Raw genomic sequence first — 15,798 nt, 5'->3', positions numbered from 1 at the left:
TTGTATTAAAACTTTGATTTCCCAAAATCCTTGTGAAAACATGGGGTCATGCTTTTTTTTTGGGAGAGAAAAAAAAGGGAAAACACTAAAGAATTCTTGGTGCAGTGGTTTTGTGAGTAAAAGATGTGTTCAGTATGAAGGTACATCATGAACATAGGAAAACACATGATTTTATTAACAGGAAAGACTCAATTGACAGAGAAAGTCTTGTGGCATTATGAGCTAAATTGCTAACAAGACTAAAATAGGTTGAAACAGACATGATCAAACAAAAGGAAATAATTGGGTAGGCTCCATCTTCCTACTTTATAGAAGAACTTTGTCCTCTATCCTCAAGAGTGCACATTGCCTTCTTCACACTTTGCTCTTGCCATCGATGCTTTGAGGTTTCCAGAGCATTCTGCCTCCAGTGCATTCACCGATCCAGTACCTGAAGCATGATTGGGTAGAGGGTTCAAACTCACGTTTGGAGTTCCTTCGAATGTTATCCACCCAGCTTTGATCAAATGCATAAGCCTCTTTTTGAAGGCACTACAGGTCATCAGCATGGTACTCGCAAGTGAGGTCAAGCTTGTACCAATTGGGGTAAGGTGGTTGTAGAGGCGTTAGAGGTTCGGGAGCTACATGCCCAATGCTCAATAGCTTTTGGTACATCTCATTTAAGGGCAGCGATAATGGAGGTAGTTGTTCTTGGACTCTTTGTTGTTTGGTTTGAGGCTCAGGTTTTCTGGAAGTAAAAGAAGAGTTGAAATTGATGTTGGCGATTTGGGGTGAAGAGGATGGAGTGTGGTATTTTTGGAATGGGTTCTTCCTACCCTCAACATGGTCAACCTCTTTCTTTTTACTTTCAAAGCCCCTTTTTTCCACAGGTGCAAAGATTCTACCACTCTTTACTCGCTCTATGCGCTCAGCTAACTACCACAGCGTCAGTAAATTGTTAGGTCGAACTACCCATCACATGTTCGTAGTATGGGTCCTTGAGTGTGTTGGCAAATAGATTGACCATCTCTTTATCCAAAAGTGGGGGATGCACCTGAGCAGCTAGGTCTCTCCATCTTTGAGCATATTCTCTTATGCTTTCTTTATCCCTTTTTTCAAGATTGGACAAACTGGTTCTATCAGGAGCAATGTCCATATTGTACTTGTATTGCTTGACAAAAGCATCCACCAAGTCTTTCCATTTTTGGATCTTTGTGTTGTCCAATCTCATATACCAGCTTAACACCGCCCCACTTAAGCTATCTTGGAAAAAGTGCATCAGTAGTTTCTCATCGTGTACTACTTCTACCATTTTATTACAGTAGGATTTTAAATGAGTTATGGGGCATTGTGTTCCAGTGTATTTGATGAATTCAGGAACACGAAACTTCTTTAAGACAATCACATTTGGGACCAAACACATTTATGCTACCCGTACTGGATCGTACAAGTCTACCTCTTTAATGGCTCTAATCCGGGCTTCCAACGCTGCCATCTTATCTTGATCAATGCCATTGGATGACTTGGTCTTGTGGGACTCATTGGCAAATGTATCTATGACTACAGGGGCGGGTGCCGGTGGTGTTGAGTGTAAAAATGCTAGATTGTATAGAGGTTCTTGACCATGTTCACCCATTGTTTCTTCGGGTTGAGCTGTTGCCGGAGGCTAAACAAAAATAGATGGCCGGTTAGAAGGACCTTCACCAGAGGCATTTCTAAGTGTTTGCTCGAGTAAGCTAGTGAGGCGAGCCACGCTTGCTTTTAGAGACTAACTCTTCTTGGAAATGGGTGTCACGATGAGCACGCTCTTCATCTTCCATGTTTCTTGCTCGGAGTCGGGTGTTGTAGACTTTTTAAGGGCCTATATTTCAACCTGTTGCATGTATGTATGTTATTTAGAATGGATTGATGTATGTGTATGAATGCAAATGCATGTGCATGCAGATTGGGTATGAATGGCAAAAACCCATGCACAATGAATATGTAGGGAGTTCATGCTTAAAGGAAGGTTCTAGGTCATTACATGATAGGTAGGCTTTCTACCTGGTCTCGAAAAGGTCTATGAACTGCCCAATGATCACCTCACGTGAAGGCAGTATAGGGGTTTACAAGGAATGGTTGGGGCACAGTGTGACCGCCATTATCGAGTAAACACTCAGCTCATAGTTGGATGTTTCACGAATCTGAACCCCGACTGAAAGTCATGAGGCAGACCGCTACTCCCTACCTAACCTAGAATTGGGTTTATTCATAAAATTAAAATCCTAAAGTAGTAAAAATACGAGCTAAAATTAAAGACCAAAAGGAAAACAATCAAACAATCAAAGCTCAGTCCAACCAGATAAGGCTATCCCCAGTGGAGTCGTCATACTGTCACGGGGGGCGCGACGTCGTCTGGCAACGGCGAAGGCTCCTGTCGTGCCTCCTGATGCGAGGTGTTGTGTGTTGGAAAGGGTTTTTAATCATAGAATTATGATTAGTGTTTAGGAGTCGCCACCTAGTATTATGGTCACTAGGAACCTATGGTCTGCGAGAGTCTGAGTAAGGGACTGGTTGTGCAAGGGGAAGATGCATCACCCCTACTGCACCCTACCTAAGGTAAGCTGCATTGTTGTTTAATTGTTTTTTTTTCTATGTCGGGTTCTATTTGTTGGTCTTTTCTAAGGTTCAAGGCATATCTCTCTTTATGAAAAAGTCTTTACCTTATTGGGTTAAATCCTAACCAATCTAAAGTCTGAATTTTAGCATCGCATTTCTACACCTTGTATCTTTAATACCTGAGGGTGTACTTTATCGTGTAATTTTACACCCCACAAATATTAAAGTCTACATCTGGACTCTAAAAAAAGATTGGAAAATGATTTTTGACATGTTGGCCAAATCCTAATGGATAATCATAAACTGGTTACGATATCCATTTTTGAAAATTTTTTTTCAACATGAAAAAGATGTAATTTTTTTATGAACAATATGCTTGGAAAAATTTTAGGATTTGGCCGTGTGCAACCAAAAAAAATATTTTTTATGAACAATATGTTTTAAATATTTTTTTTGAAATATTCAGAGAAAACCGGCTATTTTAATACTGGATTTGTATTTTACAATGTAAATATACAACCTGATACTATGCAAAATTGGTAGAAAATATACGAGAAAAATCACAATTTTTTTTAAAATGATTTTTGAATTTTTTTGGATTTTTTTTAAATGGGACCGGGCCAGACCCAGCCATTTGGACTGGGCCGTAACTGGCCCGACTGAAGCGATGAGCTAATTAATTAGTTGCTGCATGCAGAAATGAATTCTGCATGCAGCAACCATGACGAGGAAGAAAGAAGAAAGAGGCAAAGCAGGGAGGAGGAAGATGTCTGGCGTAGGGGTCTCGGACGTGATGAGGTTGTTCGTCCGGTGGCTCAAGAGGCTTCGGTTGAGGTGACGGTGGCCGGAGTCGACTGTGAGAGGGAGAAGAAAAAGTTGCAGAGAAGAGAGAAGGGCTGGAAGAAGAAGAGAGAGAGTCGCGGTGGCAGCTTGGTGGTCGATTGGTGGTTGTGTTGGTTTCCTGCGGTGGATCTGGTAGTCGGGGTTGGAATGGTGGAAGTAATGGTGGCAGTGTTGGCTGCTTGTGGCGGAGGAAGAAAGAAAAAGATGTAGAAGAAGAGAATCTGTAGAGAAGAGAGGGAGGACCTTGCGGTGGCTGTGCCTATCGCCGGTGAGGATTTGGGTTCGTGGGGAGGCTGAGACGCTGTTTGTTGGTGGAGGAGGAATTTTTATGTGGGGTATTCAAGGGCTGAAGAAGCAGCGGGAGAGAGAGAGAGAAGAGAGAATGTTGGCTGGAAGAAAAACAGGAGAGAAGCTGATTTTTTGGCTTATTTTGGACCCGATTTTCTCCTCCGTCAGGCCATCAAATCCACCTCTATTTATAGGTGGTGGAAGAGGGCAATTTTGTTTGCACTGGGGTAAAATTTCAGCCCTTGATTCTGTTGGGAAGGATCCCAACCGTTGGCTCAAAGTAGGCATGGTGCACTGTCAAATCTGCAGAAAAAGCTGCCTGAGTTTGGTTAAATTTGGTGGACGTTAGGGGTATTAAATGCACCTGCAAAGTAGGTAATCGGACTAGCTGTTTCACAGATTTAAAGAAGAAGATGAACAGTACCAAAGTTCTGATTTTGGCCAAAGTTCATTTCAGTCCTCCCTCTTTAAATTGCTTTTAATTTAACCTCTAATTGACCCTAAACTTTTTCAATTAAGCCCCTGATGAACTTCAATTAGAGCCCGAAGTTACGCGCCTATTGCGACATGGTCCTTAGTCTCGGATTTCTTCAATTTAGCCCCTAAATGATCCCAAAACTTCAATTTTCTTGCAATTTGGCTCCTAATTTCAATCAATTAACTTGATAAAAATTAAATTTGGTCTCTTAAAATTCCGATCTTCTCAATTAAGCCTAACTTAGGATCCCAAACTTAATTTTTCACCAATTAAGTCCCAAATAAAATTAATTTGACCCATTTAAAGTATAATTAAGTCCTTGCACTTAATTAAATCCTTCAATTGGACCCAAATTAATTCTTAAATATAATTAAAATTTAATTTGGCCCATGATTAAATCAATTTGGCCTATTAAAAATTTAATTATGTCATTGGACTTAATTTTTATGCAAATTCATCCAATAATCATTTAATTTGACCTAGAATTTGCATTTTTTTCTCCATTTTTGGGCATAATGGGGTACAATTAGGCCTTGAATTTCCTCCAAAAATTGCAGCTTGATTTTCCGACCTGTCTTCTCCACGTTGCCAGCCTTTATTTTATTTTTTGATTTTTATTTTGAAAAAAAAGTGAATTTTTGGGGAATAACCCATAATTGAGTTATGACACCCATGAGGAAGATTCAAGTCAGATTTTTATGCTAGATGATATGCAATTTTCTGGGGGTTAAACGTTATCTAGACTAAAGCAAAAGAAAATAGAAAACTATCAAATGAAATTTAATAAAATCAGAAAATTATCAAGAGAACAAACCTTGGTTACAAGAACACATCGACCTACAGAAATCAAAACTGATCATGGAAACAAAACATCAATTTATATTATGAATATTTATCTCTTCTTAACATTGGTTAGTTAACGGATCCGCCGTATAATGATGTAACCTTTTTATTTGATAGTTTCACCCACATCTACCTAATGTTTTGTCCATGTTTTATATATAAAATGCCTTGATATTATTTGTTTTATGTTTTAAAGGCACTTTTGGATGAAAGATGCAAAAAGGAGTAAATTAGAGGTAATTGACAGATTTGACATTCAGTCGATGTTTTGTGCAGAGCGTGAGTTCTAGAGATCAAAATGAAGTGATTCCAGTGGCACTAAATAGCTAACATCCATACCTTTCTGAAAATGTAATGCAAGAAAAATAAAAAGAGAAAGATCATGGAAATCACATCCTGCAAAGTCAAATCTTGCATTCTGCCAGTGTTGACCTTTGGCCATTCAAAATTTAATATATGGAGCTACAGAAGTCCAATTGATGCAAACTCAATTTTCTTGGATTCCTAATTCAAAGACCTACCCACGCTCCAAATTGCAGACAAAAAAGATGTCATATGAGGGAGATATGATTTTCCAAAGATGAAAATTGAATTTTGCCAGCAAACAGGTTTCTTGAAGAAACGAGTCCAAATCACATTTCGAAGCATCTAAACCAACATCCAAGTTTTTATATCAGCAATTTAGCTCCTCTAAGTCAGAGTTTAAAGATTTCATGCAAGGCTATTTCTCCTTTTTAGGAAAAATAGTTATTGAAGTACTTAAATGTAAACTGTCAACTTAAGGAAGGACTATTTTGTAAAATAGAGACTAGGGTTTCTTAGCATATAAAAAGAAAGAGAGAAGGGGCAGCAGCTAGCAGAAAAGAGAGAGAGCAGAAGGAGGCAGCAACCAATAGAGAATAAACACAAATTCTCTCCTTTACAAACCCAAAAAATCATGCTCTTTTCATTGTTTAGAAGTAGTTGTTCAATAGTTATGCAAGGCTAAGCCCTTTTCTTGGTTGCAAGAACACAACAAACCTTTGGATTTCAAGAACCGTGAGATTTATTCTTCCTTTTATTTTCAGTTTATGTTATGAATCAGTATAATTGTTTTCCTATGCATATTTCCTATGATTGTTGTTGATGATTGCTAGAGCGGACTCTAAATTATTGTTGTGAACAATCTATTGCTAAGTTTAATATCTAAACCAGAGTTGTGATATATGAACTTATGAAGCAACTAAGCTTGATAATTGTGGCGGAACTATGTTATTGAACTTAGGGAGAACATTTGAACAAAGTGACACAAGCTGTGGACAGCTTGTATGTTAATCTTGATGAAATTATCTAGTTTTTAAAGCTACCATTAAATTGAATCATTAGTGCAGACACTTTGATTGTTTATTGGTTAGGATTAGTTATACGGCAGATCCGTTAATTAATCAACGTTAAGAAAAGATAAAATTTCAAAACATAAACTCTAATTTTTGTTTCAAGGATCGGTTCTAATTTCCGTTGGTGGATGTGTGCTTGCGACCAAGGTTTGTTTTCTTGATAAGTTTCAATTTTAATTGATTTTGTTTGCTAGTTTAATTGCTGCCATAGTTTAGATAATCACAAACCAAATCCCTCCAATTACATAACATACAACATAAAAATCTGTCTTGAAACTTCCTCGTGGGATCGACCCCTTGCTTGCTCTATACTATCTTGTGTGTTTTAAGCTAGGGTAATTAATTTGTGCGACCGCGACATCGCAACATATAACTAACCCTAACCATCAAATAACCACAGTGTCCGCACTAATAATTTAATTCAATGGCAGCCTTAGGAACTAGATAAGTTGATTAATCAAGAAAATATAATTGTCTGCAGTCCATGCTTGATTTGATTGAATGTTCTTTCTAAAATTAATAACATAGATCCGCCACAATTATTAAACTCATTTGCTTCACAAGTTCATATACCACAACTCCGGTTTTGATATCAAACTTAGCAATAGATTGTCTGCAATAATAACTTAGAGTCCGCTTTAGCAATTAAAATAAACAATCATAGGAAAAATAAGCATAGGAGAACAAACATGTTCATCATATAAATTGAAAAGAAAATGTAAAATAAATCTCACAGTTCTTGAAATCTGAAAGTTTTCGTGTCCTTGTAACCAAGAAAAAGTATTTAGCCTTGCATGTTTGTTGAACAACTAATCAAAAAGAAGGAAGAATGCATAATTTCAAGTTTCTTAGAAGAGGGGGGGCGTTTTTCTCTTCTTGGCTGGCTGCCTCCCTTCTCTTCTCTCATTCTTTTTATATCGTAGGAAACCCTAGTCTCTATTTTACAAAATAGTCATCCCTTCAGTAGATAGTTTACAATTAAGTACTTCAATAACTATTTTCCTAAAAAAGAAGAAATAACCTTGCATGAAATCTTTAAGCTTTGACTTAGAGGAGCTAAATTGCTAAAATAAAAACTTGGATATCGGTTTAGATGCTTCGAATTGTAATTTGGACTCGTTTCTTCACAAAACTTGTTTGCTGGCAGAATTCAGTTATCTTTGAAAAATCATATCTCCCTCATATGACATCGTGTTTGGCTGAAATTTGGAGCGTTGATAGGCCTTTGAGTCAGGAATCAAAAACAATTAAGTGTGCATCAATTGGACTTCTGTAGCTATAGATATTCAAGTTAGAATGGACAAAGGTCAACACTAGCAAATTGTAAGATTTGACTTTGAAGGCTGTGATTTCCATGCTCTTCCTTATTTTATTTTCTTGCCTTAGATGTCCAGAAAGGTATGGATGTTATCTTTTTAATGCCACTAGAATCACTTCATTTCGACTTCTAGAGCTCACGCTTTGTACAAAACATCGACTGGAGGTCAAATCTGTCAATTACCTCCAATTTACTCCCTTTTGCATCTTTCATCCAAAAGTTCCTTCAAAACATAAAATAAAGAATATCAAGGTATTTTATATATAAAACATAGGCAAAACACTAGTTAAATATGGATGAAACTATCAAATAGTATGGTTGCATCAAATATCCCCACATTTAGCTCTTGCTCGTCCTCGAGAAAGGATAGGTAAAATCAAATTGAAATTAAATTAAATCAAATCACTATGACTAATCTCCTAATCTCCCATCAATATTCAAGAATATATGCATTATAAACAAGAATACAATCAAGAAGGATAAAGAGTACAAATTTTCATGAATTTATTTACATGCAAACTTCAAAACTCAATTGATCATTGGGATTTAAATGAAATCTATGTCATGCCAAAGTAATAGATCTTCTCATTGATATACACTTCAACACTCATGTGTTTAAAGCTTATGTGTTTAAATCTCTCAAATTCAATCAATGAATATATTCTACCATAAGCTTGCTCTTCAATCTCATCTCCATTACTAACATAGTATACGCAATGCATGAATCAAAAGGTCTTATTTTCCAATTGTAATGGGGCTAAGGTTAAGGTGAGGTAAAAGAGAGTAAAAGAAAAGGTTCAAACCAAAGAAAGTAGAGCTTTCTGAAAAATGATATTTCAAACAAGATATTCCATCAAAGCACATAAATTTTCCATCTTTAATCACCCTGCTTAACTTTTTTTAATTTCAAGCTCTCTTAACATAAAATCTTAAGAACATAAAGGAACACTTTTTTCTTTTTTCCTTTTTTTTTTACCTTTTGTAACTTTGTCCATCTTTTCATTAAGCATCACTTCTTCTTTCTTTTCACATAATTTCCAACCATAATTCCATGAGATATCACAAGTATATGCTCTACTAATCCTTGGCCAAGTGAAAAGGAAAACATATATAAAGTTAAGGCTTATACATGGATAAAGTAAAGGAAAGATAAACAAGCTTAAAAGAGGCTCACTAAGGATAATATGCTTTAGATTAGCTTTTTGGCTCAAATGGTTAAAATTTGTAATGCCTTTATCATCTTCATGTATATATGTAATGTGAATGTAATCTCAACAAGATATGAAGCAAGTTCTAGAGATACATATCATTGAAAGAATACACAATCAAAGAATATAACGTTGAAGGCTCAAAAGCTTGCATTGGTATAATACTATAAAGTCAACATGGCATATTCTCAAAGTCAATCCCTAAACCAATTAAACCTTAAAACTTGCATGCACACTCCTTCATTTGATTTATATCTTCATCCATCTCAATTAATTCTCATATGTAATACTCACATTCTTATAAACCAATAGGAGTTCAAAGGATCGAACATAGAAATTTGTTTTTTTTTAACAACAAAGAAAGTCAAAATAAAAAACCAATATTCTCCCAATACCCCCTACACTTAAAACATAACATTGTCATCAATGTTGAAATAAAAGAAAATGAATATAGGAGAATGACAAAAATAAAGTAAATGCGAAAAATAAAAGATAAGGAAAAAAAAAGCAAATCTGTTTTTTTTTTGTGTGCTGGGTTGCCTCCCAGTAAGCGCTTTTATTTTATGTCATTGGCTCAACATATTGCATGCTCATTCTTCATAGATTGGTTCAGCTAACTCCGCAGAAGCGGTGAGTTCTGTTGTCCAACCTTCATAGAAAGGTTTCAAGCGATGCCCATTGACATTGAATACTTTGTTGGTTTCTAAACTTGTAGTTTCAATTGCACCATAAGGAAAAACATTAGAAACAACAAAGGGTCCAATCCAACGAGAGCACAACTTTCCAAGAAAAAGTTTCAAATGCAAATGATAAAGAAGGACTTTGTCTCCAACATTAAACTATTTTCTTGTAATCATTCAGTCATGAAGACTTTTGATCTTTTCTTTGTAAATCCTTGCATTCTCATAAGCATCATTTTGTATTTCTTTCAACGTAATTCCAATCTTTTTGGGCACTAAAAGGATAGGCGCCACCCATTCATTGTCCATGATAGGGTGAATGACTCCTGCATCACGGGGAACAGTTTGCAAAGCTTGCAAAACCAATGTTAATTCATGCACGTTTTAGGGAACACATATATGCCTCTCCATCTCTTCTATCTTGGTATATCATAATCATAGCTCAAAGCTATGCTTAATCCATCCTCACTATCAAAATCACAAACTTGCAGCACACACTTATCAATTTGGTCATAACATGTGATAGAATAAACATTGTTATAAGGATATGTCATTGCATCATAAAAATTAAATTCAATTTTTTCATCTCCTACCTTCATAGACAAAGTATCCTTACCACAATCAATTTTTGTATTGGCAGTTTTCAAGAATGGTCTCCCAAACTATATAGGAGTGTTGTTTGATGAATCACAAGAATCATGTTCCATATCAAGAATATAAAAGTCGCATGGAATGACCAAACTATCAATCTTAACTATGACATCTTCTATCACACCAAGTGGGTAAACAAAACTATGATCCGCAAGTTGTATTACAATGCTAGTTTTATTCAAAGGCTCAAGACTAAGAGAATCATAAACATGTTTAGGCATAACACTAATGGATGCACCTAAATCGCATAAAGCCCTTTTGAAACTAGCATTACCAATAACATATGTGATAGTAAACGCACCTGGGTCCTTTTGCTTCAAAGGCATATTCTTTTGAACAACAGCAGATACAACTTCACCCATACTTGCCATTTCATGACCTTTCAGTTTGAAAGCTCTCTTGGTAATACACAAGTCCTTCAAGAATTTGGCATACTTGGGAATTTTCTTGATAGCATCAAGCAAAGGAATATTGAGTTCTACTTTCTTGAAAACCTCTAAAATCTCTTTTTCTTTATCCTCTTTCTTTGACCTAGAAGAACTCACAGGAAAGGGTGGAATTGTTTTAAAACTGAAATTCATTGAGTGAGGAGTTACCTTTGGAGTGTTGGTCGATGTTTCAGTTTGTGGAGGAGGAGGATGTTCCTTCTTTGTACTCAATTCGGTTTCTATCTCTTTTTCTTTCTCCATCTCAATTTGTTTTGACCTTTTCTCTTCAAGTTTAGTCCCATTTCGCAGCATGATTGCACTAACATTCTCTATTGGATTCAATACTTGGGAAGGCAATTTTCCATTCATTTGTGCTTCTAATTTCCCCACATTTGAAGCTACTTGCCCCATTTGCTTCTTCAAGTTGTGAATACTTGACCTTGTTTCCTGTTGAAAAGTCATGACATTTTGCTGCAAAGGTCACAGTGTTAGAGGCCAAAGTTTTTATCTTCTCATAAAGATCATCACTGGATGACGACCCCATAACATTGGAGTTTATGAATTGAGGGGGTTGTCTCCTTGATAATTCTGTTGGGATTGAAATCCATGGGAATGAAACTGTCGGCCTTGATTGCCTTGTTGAGATGGGTTCCTATAGCATAAGTTTGGATGATCTCTCTATTTGGGACTGTACGTGTTGGAAAAGGGATCATATTTACACTGGGGTTGTCCGTTGAATCCTCCATCAAATGTATGAACCTGTTCAATGTAATCTTCTTGCATTGTTGGGCACATAGCTAAGGTATGTCCTTGTAAGGAATATATGCTACAAAATTTCACATGTTGTACATTTCCACAAGCCAAAGAACGCACAAGAGAAGTAAGATCATTAACTTTATTTTCAAGGTTAGAAATACGTACCTCATTTACTCGTTTGTTTGCAAATTCTCCTCGCGTGCCAAACTATTTCGAGTTGGCTGCCATGTTTGGGATCAATTGGCGTGTAACCTCGGGTGTCTTATCTACCAATGCCCCTCCACTTGCAACATCAATGATACTACTGTCAGTAGGCATCAATCCTTTATAGAAATATTGAATGAGTAGTTGATCGGGTATTCGATGATGAGGACATTGAATGCACAATTGCTCAAATCTTTCCCAATACTAGGAGAGTATCTCTCCATGAGATTGTCGGATCCCACATATTTCTTTCCTTATGTTGGCAACTCGAGCTGCTGGGAAATACTTTTCAAGAAAAATCTTCTTCATGGCATTCCAAGTTCCAAGAAAAACCATGCATTTGCTTCCCCTTTTAAAGATAAAGGGAAAGCTTTCAACTTAACCTGTTCTTCGTCAACTCCATTCGGTTTCATGCCAACGCAAACCATATGGAACTCCTTGAGATGAGTATGAGGATCTTCACCTGCAAGACCATTGAATGTTGGAGCAAATGTATAAAACTAGATTTGAGCTCAAAGTTCACATTATTGTCAATGTTGATGCACAATGGTTGATTTTCCACATTAGGAGCAGCAAGCTCCTTGAGTGTTTGTTGTCGTGCAACAACCATGATGTTGATGTGAGCTTCCTTTCATAACCTACGTAAAGTGTTTTCTATTTCGAGATCCACCTGTATTTGACTCTGGTTAGTAGAACGGGTTACAGGCATAAATCATCAAGAAAACTCCAATCACACAAGAGATCAAAAACAATGCAAATTATACGAAAATCATACGCTAGAAAACTAAAACCGCCTAAAAACCCTAGAAAACAGCGAAATTTAGCCTCAATAGCGTGGGGCTAGTGGTCCTCCACTAGTCTTGTTTAGCACGTTGTTTCCCTTCCGGAAACAAAAGGCTAATACCTAATTTCACCAAAAAATCTGTTTTAAACAGTACAGCTGCGTAAATGAACAGTACTGCAGCAAGCAAAAATTCTGTTTTTTTTTTAGAAAAATAAATAACAATCACAGCAAATAAAAATAATAACACGATAATCAACTAAAATTACTTCTCTAGCAATGGTGCCAAAATTTGTTGCAATATCACAGTCGCACAAATTAATTGCCCTAGCTTCAAACACAACACACAAGATAGTATAGAGCAAGCAAGGGGTCGATCCCACGAAGAAGGTTCAAGTCATATTTTTATGCTAGATGATATGCAATTTGGGGGGTTTGGATATTATCTAGGCTAAAGCAAAAGAAAACAGAAAACTATCAAGCAAAATTAAATAAAATCAGAAAATTATCAAGAGAACAAACCTTGGTTGCAAGTAAACATCCTCCTACAAAAATCAGAACTGATCATGGAAACAAGACATCAATTTATATTCTGAATATTTATCTCTTCTTAATATTGGTTAGTTAACAGATCCGTTGTATAACTAACCCTAACCATCAAACAACCACAGTGTCCGCACTAGTAATTTAATTCATTGGCAGCCATAAAAACTAGATAATTGATTAATCAAGAAAACATAACTGTCTGCAATTTATGTTTGATTTGATTGAATGTTCTCCCTAAGATTAATAACATAGATCCGCCACAATTATTAAACTCGGTTGCTTCACAAGTTCATATACCACAACTCCAGTTTTGATATAAAACTTAGCAATAGATTGTCTGCAATAATAACTTAGAGTCCGCTCTAGCAATTAAAATAAAAAATCATAGGAAAAATAAGCATAGGAGAACAAACATATTCATCATATAAACTGAAAAGAAAATGTAAAATAAATCTCACAGTTCTTAAAATCCGAAGGTTTTCGTGTCCTTGCAACCAAGAAAAAGTGTTTAGGCTTGCATGTTTGTTGAACAACTAATCAAAAAGAAGGAAGAATGCATGATTTTGGGTTTCTTAGAAGAGGGGGGTGTTTTTCTTTTCTTGGTTGGCTGCCCCCCCTTCTCTTCTCTCATTCTTTTTATATCCTAGGAAACCCTAGTCTCTATTTTACAAAATAGTCCTCCCTTAAGTAGACTGTTTATATTTAAGTACTTCAATAACTATTTTTCTAAAAAAGGAGAAATTTCCTAACATGAAATCTTCAAGATATGACTTAGAGGAGCTAAATTGGTGAAATAAAAACTTGGATATCGGTTTAAATGCTTCGAAACGTAATTTGAGCTCGTTTCTTCACGAAACCTCTTTGCTGGCAGAATTCAATTGTCATCTTTGAAAAATCATATCTCCATCATATGAGATATTTTTTGGATGAAATTTGGAGCATTCATAATGATTTGAGTCAGGAATCCAAAAAAATTGAGTTGACATATTGGACTTCTGTTTCTCTAGATATTCAAGTCGGAATAGTTGAAGGTCAACACTAGCAGATTGCGAGATTTGACTTTTAAGGCTGTGATTTCCATGCTCTTCCTTATTTTATTTTCTTGCCTTATATTTCCAAAAAGGTATGGATGTTAGCTTTTTAATGCTACTGGAATCACTTCATTTCAACCTCTAGAACTCATGTTTTACACAAAACATTGACTGAAGGTCAAATCTGCCAATTACCTCCAATTTACTCCTTGTTGCATCTTTCATTCAAAAGTACCTTCAAAACATATAACAAAGAATATCAAGGCATTTTATATATAAAACATAGGCAAAACACTAGTTAAATGTGGGTAAACTATCAAACAATATGGTTGCATCATCCCTCACCGAATTAAAATTGTTAAAACCAAGATTGACCATTTTGCTTATCAGAATTGGTGTCAATGACTAATTTCTCTATCTACCATTGGAATCCAATACCTCTTTCTCTTCTCTCTCAAACCATAAACCTAAAAATAACGAAAATGAAGTTTTGGACTAAAATTTATTTTTTTTCCTCAAATTTTAAAAATTGAAGGGGCTCAATATTTGTAATTTGTAACTTTGGGGGTCCATAATGAACCCATCTAGGGTGTTAGATGTTTTCTTTTCAATATAAAAAATTAAAATTCAAGCTTTTCTGATACGTATTATTATATAAGAAAATCCTAAGTGTAAATCGAAAAGCCTATGCATGCATCTAATTAAATAAATAAAGAATTATCTATGTAAATAATTAGAAAAAAATCATTAATGATAAATAAAAACAAAACTGAAAAATCAAGAAACGGACGTAGATCAGGATATTTGATCTCACAACATGGATCATTTATCCAATTGTGTTTAATGAATTTATTTATTAAAATTATTTTTTATTCAATCAAATGATAATAAAAATAGACATATATGAAATTGATTGAATAAAATAAAAGGTAAGAAATATTATGCAAGGTTATACATATTAGAAATATAATCCAGAAATAAAGGTCATCTATATAAAGCATAAAAATAAATTATAGATCAATCAGAATAATCTCTTCAAATATTAAATACATACAAAATAATTATACAACAACCGTTATTCAAAAAATTCTATATAAGCAAAATAAAAAATAACAGAGAAAGATATTAATTGAAAAATTATTTAATAAATTATTTTCAAAAAAGACATATTCTTTTTCAATAAAAAATTTAAAATAAAAAAGATAAAAAGAAAGAGGCTTGGCACTACGAAGCCTAACAAGTTAGGCCAATGCGTTTAGCCCATCCAAAAATGGCTTGTGCACTGGCTTGTATAGGCAGACCCACGCGTGCATGTCCCTTTTTTTAAAGCTAAGGGAGCTCCCATAATGTTTTTTGAAAAAAAAAAGTCAGACAATGTGTTGTCTGCATTTGCCGAAATTTATAATTTTGAAAAATTAGGATTTATTGTTTTTTGATCTAGAAACTCAGTTTTAACCTAAAACACCCTAAACACTTTAATAAACCCATTAATGACCTTGTCACATCCGAACATCACGGCGACTCATTAAACAATTATCTGGATATGGAAAAAGAACAAATATCTAGCATCTTGTTCTTTGGGGGAAATGGTCTTGTTCAAGGAGTCGCCATCTAGTATTATGGTCACTAGGAACCTTAACTGGTCAATAAAATTATATGGTACGAGACTGGTTACGCAAAAGGGAAGATGCTATCACCCCCTAAGCGCCCTACTTGAGGCAGGCTGCATTGCTAGTTTTGTCTAAAATTGATAAGAATTTGTTCTCCTTTTTCCCTTTTTTTATTCTTCC

General features: G+C 35.4%; 1 pseudogene; it reads left to right on the top strand.

The window, feature by feature from the left end:
- The first annotated feature begins 3,276 nt into the window (after nt 1-3,276).
- Nucleotides 3,277-15,798, top strand: part of LOC133700042 (NAP1-related protein 2-like) — a 38,768-nt pseudogene continuing 26,246 nt past the window's right edge.

The sequence above is a fragment of the Populus nigra genome, chromosome 7 (genome assembly GCF_951802175.1).
Source record: "Populus nigra chromosome 7, ddPopNigr1.1, whole genome shotgun sequence".
Lineage (NCBI taxonomy): Eukaryota > Viridiplantae > Streptophyta > Magnoliopsida > Malpighiales > Salicaceae > Populus > Populus nigra.
Note: the sequence above shows the minus strand (reverse complement) of the source record. Positions and strands in the feature narration are given on the sequence as shown.